The 13,074-nt window shown below is 40.5% G+C and overlaps 1 protein-coding gene and 1 pseudogene across 1 annotated transcript in view; one reads left to right on the forward strand and one right to left on the reverse strand.

Annotated features, from left to right (window-relative positions):
* Positions 1-13,074, reverse strand: part of LOC119912601 (zinc finger protein 2-like) — a 746,717-nt gene that overhangs the window by 483,406 nt on the left and 250,237 nt on the right. The window lies entirely within an intron of this gene.
* The window catches only part of LOC119912740, a 65,297-nt pseudogene that overhangs the window by 6,217 nt on the left and 46,006 nt on the right, over positions 1-13,074 (forward strand).

Genomic DNA, 13,074 nt, shown 5'->3' on the forward strand with positions numbered 1-13,074 from the left:
TAGCTTTTTAAATCTCCTCACCTGCCCCAAGTCTTTCATAGAGGAGTTAAATGAGGCGCTCGCTGTTGAACGTGCCAAAGAGGAGTTTATCATTTTTTATTTTTCAGGTGCATTGACACAACATTCAGTCTAATTTACAATAATTTGTGTTTTGTTTGTTTTCCACACTGACTTCTGCTGGGACCGAATGGAGAGTCTCAGTGTTGAGAAATGTGTGTGAGCAGCTGTAGAAACTGTAAATGGTAGCTCACTATCACTGCTGTGTGTGTGTGTGTGTGTGTGTGTGTGAATGACTCTTTGGGTGGAAGCAGCCAGAGACCCCACTGTCTTTGGTAGATGTCTGTGAAGATTCTCAGTCATCCAGGTCATAGTTATCCAACGAAGGTTAAAGTCAAGGGCAACTGCACTCGGTTGAAGATACTGGAAGACGTTTTGTCCCTCATCCAAAGGACTTCTTCAGTATTTGGTAGAAATACACTGTCTAAAACAGTAGGTATTTCCAAATTAATGTATCCGTGTCACTCCCTGTATGTCTCTTCTAATAATGTTAAAAAACCAACTCCATTATTTTCCTATTCCTTTGGAAAAATAAACTCCATATTAGGAAACCACAGCTTGTCAAAGGGGGGGTATTAAAGCCTTGGACTCTATGTGGTTTCACACACCCAGATCTCTATTTAAGAAAGTAGGTGGGCTTGATTTTTTTTCTTACAATGTGATTTTGAGGCGACAATGATTCCTATTAAAGTTTCGAACTTCCACAAACTACTTCTTCAATACTGGAAAATTATATTTACCCACAACTTTTCTCCCTGTGGATCCACTCTGTGGAATAACAGGGTTATTACAGTTAACAGAAAATCACTGTTAAAGATTGATTGGTATGAGAAAAGGTGTTTGTGATATATTATCTTGAGTCTTGTAATTAATGAATTTAACACATGATTTAAAAAAAAGTGTAATAACACATTTATTAGTGATAATTTTTTTTCTAAGGTTTTTTTATATATATTACGACAGAGGACTGTGTGTACAGGTTCCAAGTATTGAAACCGTGTCCATAGATGAACCACATCTCAAATTCATCAAACGGCCCATCTCCCCCAAAATCAAAGGAACTCACTGAAGAATAAATCATAAAAACCAATCCAGTTGCTGATTTCTTAAAAGAAGGTTCAAATTTGAGATAGCGCCCTGTGTATTTTGAGAGGCAGCTGAGGAGACCTGGGAATACATGGTTTTTTGTTTGTTTTTAAATGTCCCATGTCAAAAAACTTCTGGTCTGATCTACATAATTAAGATTGATGATTTCCTGATTGGGGCGGCACGGTGGTGGTTAGCACTGTCACCTCACAGCAAGAAGGTCGTGGGTCCAAACCCCAGGTTGCCCCGGCCCTTCTGTGTGGAGTTTGCATGTTCTCCCCGTGTCTGCGTGGGTTCTTCCTCCCACCGTCCAAAAACGTGCAGGCTAGGTTGATTGGTTACCCTATATTGTCCTTAGGTGTGTCCTGCGATGGACTGGCGACCTGTCCAGGGTGTACCCCGCCTTGCGTCCGATGCCCCCGCGATCCTGTACGCAGGATAAGCGGTTGACAATGGATGGATGGATTTCCTGATTTTGGGACAACGTAGATCCATCCTCATCTGATCTATATGATTGTTCTGATGGGTAAATATCATATCCATGGTAGTAAGTGGAAATCTCCTAAGCCTTATTTTTCATGGTTTGTGAACGATTTTAAACTCTCCCCTGCATTAAACTCTGCGCCTAAACAAGGCTTTGTTTTGTTTTCTATAGCCGTTTTGCCTAAGTAGTACCCCCTCCTTTTCTTTTCTTTTTATCTATGTATTTTCTGGATTTGTAAGGTTTTTTTTCTTCCTGTACGAGAGTTTTGAATGTAATCTTGTCAATAAAAAAAGGAAACATTTATAGGCCTATCAGGTACTGTGCCTTGCAAAAGTTGGCTTTTTAACCTATTTTGTTACATTACAGCCTTTAGTTCAATGTTTTTTTAATCTGAATTTTATGTGATGATCAGAACACAATAGTTGGTGACGTGAAATGAGAAAAATATATACATAAAACTATTTTTTTGACAAAGAAACTGAAAATTTGCATGTGCATATGATGCATTGTTTTATTTGAATGACATTAACAGAAGCATTACGACACGTCATTGTACCTGAGTATAATAACAATAAAGATCATTCAAATCTGACTTCAGTAAAATCATCACAGCAGTCTGACGCGCTGAACCAACTTCAGCAGCTACAGAGAAGCTGCTTTGTTTCAAACAGGCTGTGAATCTGCTGCCTGAGCAACGGTAACTAAGGGGCGGGGCAAGACGCCATGACATCGCGAGAACACTCCGCGGGATCCCGCAGCGCTCCTGTATCTCAGCCTGAAGAGCTCCGAGACCAGAATCCAGACTCAGTCCAGGACAACACGGTCCACCAGTCACAGCGGAGACCTGCAGGACGATGGAGAACCAGAACCCGGACCGCAGGAGCCAAACAGCAGCCTCGTGCTCTGATAGCACCGATGTTCAGGTCAGTGTTCATGACTTCATCACGAGACTAAAGACACGAGGAAGAGTCTCGAGGGTCCGTGTATCATCCGTTCATTCTGTTGTTAGAGATCAGAGCCTGAAAACCCGCTCCAGGGTTTGTGTTGACGTGGTTTGATTTCCAAAGTGTCTCCGTGGTTCCTGTTTTCATCTTGAAGAGAGGAAGCTGAAAGAAAAACTCACGAGCGTTTCTCTTTTCTTTGTGCTGTGAGTTTTCCCGCGCGGCGCATGCGCGGTGCAGCACGAGTTGTGTCGGGAGCGCGCAGCAGAAACAATGCTGGTGAAAAGTGAAGCAGAGTCATTATATTTCCTCGTGTGTTGGTGAGTTTATCACAGTGACAAACAGTCTGCCTGCGTTATTATTCTCTGAATGACCTGAGATGAGCTGCAGTTACTTCAGCTGTTTCTAAACAACAATTTATTTGGACCCTTGTTTGTTTATTATGTCTCAGCTATGAGGCCACGAGGCATCAGTCGAGTGAAAGTAACCAAGTGCAACCTGCACAACAGGCTGTTCAAAAATACATTTTAACACGATACTGTCTCCCTGATTCATAGGTGTTTCTAGACCCCTTTACTGGGTCACGTGCTCCTGTATTCATGCGCGGCGCCCCCCGTAGTTAAGACCCCTTGGCATCGTTTTTGGGCGTGTAGGGCTCCGCGGTGAAGTTAGCAACAAGACGGTGATTATCTGTGTCTCAGTCAAGGTTTAATGTTCGTTACAACTCTGGACTAATGCAGGATGGAAAGCAGTGGATTCACAGTGACTAACATGTTGATTAGTGGGTCAGACTGGGCAATAAAAGTAAATAATAACCATCACGTATTCAGGAGGGCAAAAATGAGGCTGAAGCAGAACATACAAAAATATGAATTAATGATGAAGTTGAATAATTAATCTTTAAGTTTGTATTTGACGGAATACCTTATTATCTCATTTAAAATAACTGAAACATGTTTACGTGACACAAAACAGCAAGTTATTATTTACTGCTCCACCTCAAGTTTATTTTATGATGTCTACGTCCCTTCTGGTTCAATCTTTTGTGGTCTGATGGACAATCTATGCAACAGTCATTACACGAGTGAAGGATCCTACTCCCTGTTTCTTTTTTAATTGCCGTTAAAAAATAGCAGAATTTGAAATTGAATTTAATAGCTTGAAAGTGAATTCCAATAAACGTAAAACTGAATATACTGATAATAAATATATAAATAATAAATATAATATATGCACCGAGGATAAAAACTACTGACACCCTGTTCTGCAGGTCAGTCGCTGTGAGCCAGGCCCAAACACTCAACAATCTTTACATCTATTCATGGTCACATAATTGTTTAATCAGCTAATATATATCCTATGTTTGTTTTAATATCTGTAGTCACAGATCGCCTCCAGTAGTATCAGCAGCAACCCGTCAACTGCAACTGTTCCCTGTACGTTATGTCAACAGTGTTTTAAAGCTGGAGCTGGGTATTGGCTGTCAAGGTCCAGGCTGACGGGAGTTTGTGTGCTGCTGTAACTGATCCACCTCAAGTTTATTTCATGATGCCTACGTCCCTTCTGGTTCAATCATTTGTGATCTGGTGGACAATGTCAGCCAACAGTGTTTTAAAGCTAGAGCTGGGTCTTCCCTGTGTTTCCCCCAAGAACATTTTACATATCATCTTGGGCCATTATTTTCTCATTAACAGTTGGAAAAGCTAGAACAGATAATAAATAAACACTCAAAATCCAAAAAGAAACGTCTCCTCATTAGCTTAAAAGGACTAGTTTGCATCACTAATTTGTCACCGCCTTTTCCCAACAACCACTTTTTCAGACTAGGCTACAGGACAGAGCTGTAGGCTTCACCAGTTTACTCTAAGTTTTACCTGATGGTCTCAAAATTGGACAAGTAGGCAGCAGTAAATTACAGCTGCCAGTTACTTTCTATAAATTGAGCTAATGTTCAGTTACATAAAGACGCAGCCTACTCTATAAAATTTCCTGCTCAGCTGCACAGTCTGAGGGGAGGGGAGCTGTTAGCTAGCTTAGCGCAAACCGGCTTCACTTTTCCAGCAGTTGGGGGGAAAAACAGACAGACTTTTCTTGGTCTTGAGAAGCCAACACACCGTAACCAACACATATTAGTGCCAGAATATTTTCCTCCGCTCGCGTTCACCGTCAATTTCTGCCGCTCGGACAATCAAACACTCTCTACGCACCTCCCGATTTAGAGTTACGGTGCACGCAGATGTTGTTTGAAGAATGATGAGAGGAAGTGTTACCGTGCTTGCACAGCGTGTGAGTGAAAATTAGTAGCGCACTGATATGATAATGACTGTGGGAATTTTTAGTAGCGGCGGCCACAATCCAGCGGCGGCGCACCACCGCTCTTGAATGTATATAGGGGAAACATTGACATAACAATATGTTTCTGTATCGATATTTTGAGAACAGCCCTATTTAAAGCCTTGTTCCATGTGCCCTTTCTATACTTTGAACACCTGCCCTTCCAAAGATGTCTGCACGGCCCTGACCATTTGTTATGTTGTCGATAGTCTTCCTGAGATGACCAACGAGGATAATGGTGCCTGCAAGGCTAAACTGGGATGGGCCAAGCTCACAAGTGAAGATCTGTTGTTGTGCTGTAGGAAATCAGATGTTCTTTTGAGTGGTGTTTATTTATCAAAAGGTGTAATTGTGTGTTCAAATGTAAATTGTATTGACATTGCTCATTGTGAAGCTCTCTGTGCTGTGAATGGTTGTATTGTGTGACTTGTGTATGAGGCAAGTAGATGAATACGACACGGGGTTTACTCTCCCCAGCCCTCTTCAACATGTATGAATGATTTATCAGAACAACTAAGGCTGCAGAACTAGCTGTATGATTGTTAACAACTGTTAACTGTTAAATGATTTGTAGGCCAATGAGCTGGCCATTGTTTCTCCTAGCAGTGATGGATTTCAACAGCTGCTGAATATATGTTTGATTATGGGGTCAAATGTGATGTGCAATACAATGCTAAGAAGAGTGTTGTCATGATATGTGGAACGAAGGGGATAAGGATCTCAACTTTCCAGATTTTTATCTAATCATTTATTTGACAGGGACAGTGTACATTAATTAACATTGTTGCAAATGCACCAGAATTGGCCAAAAGGCTATTTTTCATCCGTTGTCCCAGGACAGATCTTAAAATTGTCTACCAAAAAATAAATAAATAAATAAAAAAAACAATAAGAAGATTACAGTGAACAATACAAATATAAAAGAACAGTAAAACATATAAAACTATTTAAATCCTGTTGATAAATACAGTGTACAAGTTTGCTATAATATAGACATTAGGTTAAAAAAAATAAATAAATAATACTACACATTGACACAGCAGAGACAAAAGTGGCAGCACGGTTGGGTTGAGGGAGATGCATATTCTTATCAATGCTGACATGTCTGATGTGTATGTGGTGAGTTCTCTGATATTCTGAGGGACAGAGTTCCACTCCTGTGCTGCTGTGACTGAAAAGGCACTCTGACTATATGCACTTTTCCGCAGAGGAACCGTCTCCTCGGGCCGACTCTCGTTTTGCTCTCGGTGTGGTTTTCCTGATGTTTACAAACTGACTGAGTGGAGGAGATGACAGACCATGGATGATTTTGTATAACAGACAGAGGTTTGAATGCTTGATGACATTTTCTCAACTTAAAAGCTTATCACCATTGTGCCATATTACAAAAGCATATCTTGATGGTCTTTTATCCAGAATTTTGATTGTCTGTTTGTATAGTGATTCTAAAGTTTTGTTTTGTTTTCCTGTGACCAGGTTGTAAGACAGTAAGTGATGTGAGACAGAACCATACTGTACATGAACATTTTAGCTGCCTGAAGTGACAAGTGTGATCTTATGAACCGAAAATTTGCGATATTAAATTTGACTCGATTGCAGACCTTTTTTATCTGTGATTTAAACGTTAGTTTAGAGTCTATTAAGATGCCTAGGTATTTGAATTCTGACACAACTTTTTTTTATTTTTCTTTTTTCCCTGTCACTTCTGCCTCCACTATCTGCCTGATTATTTAGAAAAGTACATTGAAACTGTTTTATTTACATTAAGTTTTAAGCCGGATTGATTTAGCCAAGTTTTTCAGCAACTTGTTTTGTGTTTTTACCATGGGTATAAATGACTGTATCGTCTGCATACATCTGAATATAGATGTCTGGACAAACTGAAAGGAGGTCGTTTATATAAAGTGAAAATAGGCTCCAAAATAGAAACTTGAGGTACCCCTGTGGACAAGGCAAGGGACTGTGAGTGGTATTCACTGATCCTGACTGACTGTGAGCGATTCGATAGATATGATTCTAACCATTTTATTGCATCTGAGGAGAAGTCTTAGGCTTTTTTAGATCGAGAAACACAGCTCCAACCATGGCAACTTTATCCAGTAAATGTTTGATATTTTCTATGAAAAAGCAATTAGCATTTTCCGTGGAGTGTTGAGTTCTGAAACCAAATTGCATTGAATGAAGGGAAAATGTAGTGGTATTCAAATGTGTTATTATTCTTTGGGAAATTAGTTTCTCTGTGACTTTTGACACTGTAGGTATGATGCTGATTGGTCTGTAATTGTCCACTGACAATGGATCTCCATTTTTGAAAACTGGAACAACAGCAGTTGACTTCCACACACTTGGAAATACTGCCACAATAATGGAGAGATTGACAGTTTTGGTTACTGGTGTTAATAATGTGGAACTGAGTTCTTTCAGCATGCACAAATCTATGCCAAATATGTCTCTAGTTCTGGCAGCTTTTAGTGTTCTTATTGTCTCTAAGACTTGACTGTGCCTAGATTGAAAATTGTCTAAATTATTTATTGGACAAACATTTAGATTGCACGGGTCCGCGTAACTAGTTAGCATGCCGGAGTCTCGTTCGTTATCGGAATCTGTCCTCAAGTGCTAAATATTTGTAATCAAACAAAATACCTGGGGCACTTCTTCACATATCAAATAGCTGTGTTCAGACCACGTTCAGATAAGGCTCTTTAAGGCATAATGCACTCCTCTCTATACTGCCCCATTTTGGCAAAGTTTAAAAAGACCCACCCTACATGAGCTTCAGGCTGCATATAATGATTGACTGTATGCGGATAATGCTTAAAAACCTAGGTAGTGTAGCGCAGGTGACTTGTTCTGTAAGGCAGGAGTCAACACTTTCCAGGCTCTGAGAAATCGGATGTACAAATTTATCTGTCAACTGGATGGCTCTCAGAATGGCGTTATTCAGCTGCGGACTAATCCTAGTAATGGTGTTGTACGATACCAGTCACCTCGTGGGAAGAATTGGTATACCTGTTTGTTTTTAAAAAGCGTCAATGTTTAATTCATATTTTATTTGTGCTGTTGTATTTTAAGATGTGTTGTGTGTCTATAATGTTGTCTGTTTTTCTAATGGACCCTGAGTCTGAAGTCTAAAGTAGCATGGGACACTGTGAAAACAACATTCATATACTCTTATTTCTTATGCAGAACAATACAGCGTGTTTCACATTCACTTGTAAACAACATTTAACGGTGGTTAATAAGGTAATTTGATCATTATTACTGTTGTTCACCTAGTAGAGCAGCTGTAGAATAACAGACTGGAGCATAAAAGTTCACTGTTCTCACCCCCTGTTATGGCTCCTGTCAAAACTTCCACGTAATTGTCATGTGATTGAACAAATCTTTTTCTTAATAATGTTATTACAGCTTAAATTTATAAAGTCACACTATTACTCAAAATTAGATTTGACAAGATGTATTATAATTGCATTAAAAAATAACTACTTTGTTGTAAAAAATTGCAGCATGAATGACTTGTTGTGATGGAAACAGGTTTACACTGGTGCCATTAGTGTCAGCTGCTTCTGGATAGCTCGCTTCACCGTGACCTCTCACTCACTGTCTTGCTCTGTGTGTGTCTGTCTGTTGATGTAGAAACGAAGAAGAAGAGAGGCACTCAAACGTCTCTGCTGTCAGCACTGTGGCAAATCCTTCTCAACATCTGGATCTTTAAAGATACATCGGATGCTTCACACTGGAGAGAAAGCGTACTGGTGTGACCAATGTGGTAAAACGTTCACTACATCAAATCAACTAAAATACATCAACGTGTTCACACTGGAGAGAAACCGTACAGCTGTGACCAATGTGGGAAGGCGTTCACTACATCAGGTAACCTAAAAATCCACCTACGTGTTCACACTGGAGAGAAACCGTACAGCTGTGACCGGTGTAGGAAAGCTTTCACTCGATCATGTCACCTAAAAACACACCATCTTGTTCACACTGGAGAGAAACTGTACAGCTGTGACCAATGTGGGAAGGCGTTCACTACATCAGGTGACCTAAAAATCCACGAACGTCTTCACACTGGAGAGAAACCGTACAGCTGTGACCAGTGTGGGAAAGCTTTCACTCAGTCAGGTAACCTAAAAATCCACCAACGCGTTCACACTGGAGAGAAACTGTACAGCTGTGACCAGTGTGGGAAAGCTTTCACTCAATCAGGTCACCTAAAAAAACACCAACTTGTTCACACTGGAGAGAAACCATTCAGCTGTGACCAATGTGGGAAGGCGTTCATTACATTAGGTGAACTAAAAATCCACCTACGTGTTCACACTGGAGAGAAACCTTACAGCTGTGACCAGTGTGGGAAAACTTTCACTCAAGCAGGTAACCTAGAATCTCACAGACGTGTTCACACTGGAGAGAAACCGTACAGCTGTGACCAATGTGGGAAAGCTTTCACTTCATCCAGTCACCTACAAAGGCACCGACGTATTCACACTGGAGAGAAACCGTACAGCTGTGACCAGTGTAGGAAAACTTTCACTACATCAAATCAACTACAAATACATCTACGTGTTCACACTGGAGAGAAACCGTACAGCTGTGACCAGTGTGGGAAGGCGTTCACTACATCAGGTGATCTAAAAATCCACCTACGTGTTCACACTGGAGAGAAACCGTACTGGTGTGAACAATGTGGGAAAATGTTTGCTCAGAGCAGTAGCCTTAAAGGCCACCAACGCACTCATGATGCTTCGTTTTGAACATATTTCAGAGCCAAGTGAGGTGTTTCCTCCTGCCTTCTTGATTCCTGATTAGGAATGCGGTTAATACCGGATTTCACTATTAACCGCGCTTTAAAACGTCAGGACTAATTTGTAAAGGCTACATCAAGTGTTTCTCTTGTGGGGAACAAAACTGTTGCGTGCTTATCAGAGACATGGAAGCTACTACTGTACACTGGTTAACTCTGGCATAGGGACCAAACTGTGAAGCTTTATTTCCACCAAAGAAACATCAGTTTTGGGGTTAAACGGTTGCTGCTTAAGTAGCGAATACCTACATCAAATTTGATGTAGCTCGCGCGCACACCGCTGTCAAATTAGTTTAACATTTTTGCGCTGAATCCAGCTTCCACGCTGCGCAAATCGTGTCAAATGAACACACTTCTTAAATATATGATTTATAAACTAGCTAACATGGTGTTCTAGAAAACTAATTTTCAAATGATATGATTCAATATGAAGAGTTTTAAAAAGACCAGTTGAACTTTTGCTTAGAAAAGATGAAATTTTTGCAATCTGCGTTTGCCAGACTTGCATTTCCATACATTTATTCATTTAGCTGACGCTTTTATCCAAAGCAACTTACAATTGCTATACATGTCAAAGGTCGCACGCCTCTGGAGCAACAAGAGGTTAAGTTTCTCACAGTGGGAATCGAACGCGGGTCTCTCACACCAAAGGCAAGCATCCTATCTATGCGCCACCACAACCCACACTTATTATAATTTTGATATATCTTATTCAAGATTGTTTTGAACATTTATTTAAAAGTATGGTAATTGTTATAACAAATTGAAGTAAAATCATAAGTTTAGACAGGTGTCTTGCTTTTATTAATAAGTGGAATATTTGTTAATGAACTCTTTGTTCATGTGATATAGTTTTATTCCACATCAAACGTTCATTTTCTCCTGTAAGAAATGATTCAAAACTTGAAGTTTAACTGCTAGCGCAGTATGCGATACCCCGCCTTTATGACGCACAGAACGACACATGAACGAACCACACAGCAAGTAATGTGATGAACGTTAGCTAGGTTGTTTGTTAGCAAACTGTCGCTACTTGCTGCTGCAGAGCTAACACGAGAGACGTGGAGTAGCACAGCAGCTCCAGACAGCGATACAACTCTCCTGCTACTATAGATAACGTCACAACAATGTAAAGTAAGATGAATGTCGGTGGGCAAGTCGTTAACTTGACCTGACACGCATCATGGCTGGAATCAGAATAATTCTTCAGCCAATGCAACAGGCTTAGTTGTCATCCCATGACCTCAGTATGACGCTGGTAAACATGTATTCAGCTGGAGATGGTATCCTCTGTCTATGTTCAAAGAGGCTCAGGTGTCAGATGTGAATGTCCTCCTTGATCTTTCTCCGGCCATCCACTGAAACCTGCTCCGTGACCTTTGACCTCTTCCCAGTCGATGCTGTGAGTGGTTCAGGTCTGGTGTTCACAGGCAGACAGTTCCCTTTCTGTCACATGTGATGCCAAACACCTCTTCAGTCTTCCTACCAGCAGAGATCTGAAGTTGTTGGATGGTTTGTAACTTAAAGGCTCTGGATGTTGTGACAGTCCAGCCATGTAAGGGAGTCCCACTGGGAAGTCCTGGTTTAAAGTTTGAGGATTGTCGTCACCCATGCAGTAATCCATCTACGAGTCGACAACTGGAGAAAAATCAAGGAGATTCACCTCTGACACCAGAGAGCCTCTGACAGAGACAGAGGTTACCATCTCCACCTGAGAACATCCGCCTGTTATCATGTGACTGTGCTGGACTAGAGTCATGTGATGACGACTGAGGAGGTTCAGTTTGCTGAAGAAGGCCATGGGATGTGGTCAAAAGCTCCAACAAAGAGGTAGTGTGTAAGGCTTGAGTTTAGACACATTTATTACAGATGTGTTCCTCAAAGTCAAGAATGAAGCTCCACGCTGGATGAAATATTGTTTCTGTGAGCTTCATGTTTTCTTGTTATTGTAGTGAAACATATTTAATCTTTATTTTATATCTGTATTCACTGTTTTTATTTTCTTTTGCTTATACTTTATTGTGTCAATACATTTCATTTACTCATGTCCCTGTTTTTGTTTAGTATAGTATGGTACACAGTTGTATTTCCTGAAGTATTTGGTAGATGTGTCCAGTTGTGTTTTTGGGGTTTTGGCTCTGGTGAGTCTTTACCGTGCATCTCAAAAAGGGTGGAGGTCTCCAAGAGTTCTCATGTGGACTTTTTCTCTCAAATAGCTTCTCACTTGCAAATATCAATAGAAGTGATTACTATAGAGACCAAATCTATTAGCTGTATCTTCTGAAGAGTCCACTCTCTTCATTATATTAAATCTTGTGGGGTCCTGAGAACATCATCAAAATAGTTTGGAGTAAAATCAACTTCCCATGATGTTTCTCTTAAACATGTCATTTCTTGTTTCTTTAGTTACTTTACATTTTTTCTCCAGATTTGAAATGTGTTAACTGTATATAGAGTAGTTGTGTATTTTGATCTGTTGTTATTTTCTAAATGTGGTTTTGAATCTGTTGAGGTTTGTTCAGACTGAAAGCAAAGCCAATTCTAGTAGAAACAAAGAGCCGCAGATTCGTTAATGATGGCGCCAGCTGAGGTGAAGACATGTCTGCTCATTACATTATCTGACTCCATTTTAACAGCTGTTTGCTTTCTGTTCTGTCAGTAAATGTGTTGCTTTCTGTTTAACTTGCATCCTGCCAGGGTTGGTGCTGTAATAATCTGAGCAGGAGACTCGAGTCCTTTTCAATATTCTCATTAAAGTAGTCGACACAAAGAGAAGCTTTGACTCATCATTTGAAACTGGACGTTCAATGAACTGTTTCCACTCAACAATATTAGTTGTGGCTTCAGAAAATATGACAAATAAGCACAAGGAACAAGCAGAAGGTCTGTTGGTGCAGAGGGGCTGGATATTTACATTACCCCCCCACACACACACACACACACACATTATACTTTCTGTGAATATGATCCAATTAATGTCATTTCCATCCTGTATAGCAGAGGTCACTAAAAGGCGGACCGACCTGCAGCCAATTTATTATTGAGAATTACTACCTTGTGACGGAGCGTTTCTTTTTTAACCCGCGCAGCTTTTCTAGCATTTACTGTACTGGTTTAGCCGCACAGGAAACTCACAGACCCAATCGCATGTTCTCCAATCGTCTCAGGCCGCTCAGCCAATCAAATCTGCACATTCCAAATGGCATTGCGAGTCCGCGAGTGTGATACACAGGTATCGTTTTGGAACACAAAGGGAGAGAGGAGGCAAAAGAGAAAATGGATTTCACGTGGCTTTTAATCAAGAATGTGCAGATTCTAATGTACATTCCTCCCACGGGCAATTCAGAACCAGAACATCTCATAGA

The sequence above is a fragment of the Micropterus salmoides genome, unplaced genomic scaffold, assembly GCF_014851395.1.
Source record: "Micropterus salmoides isolate LMB-PRFRI ecotype aquatic unplaced genomic scaffold, ASM1485139v1 Ms_hic_scaffold_2, whole genome shotgun sequence".
Lineage (NCBI taxonomy): Eukaryota > Metazoa > Chordata > Actinopteri > Centrarchiformes > Centrarchidae > Micropterus > Micropterus salmoides.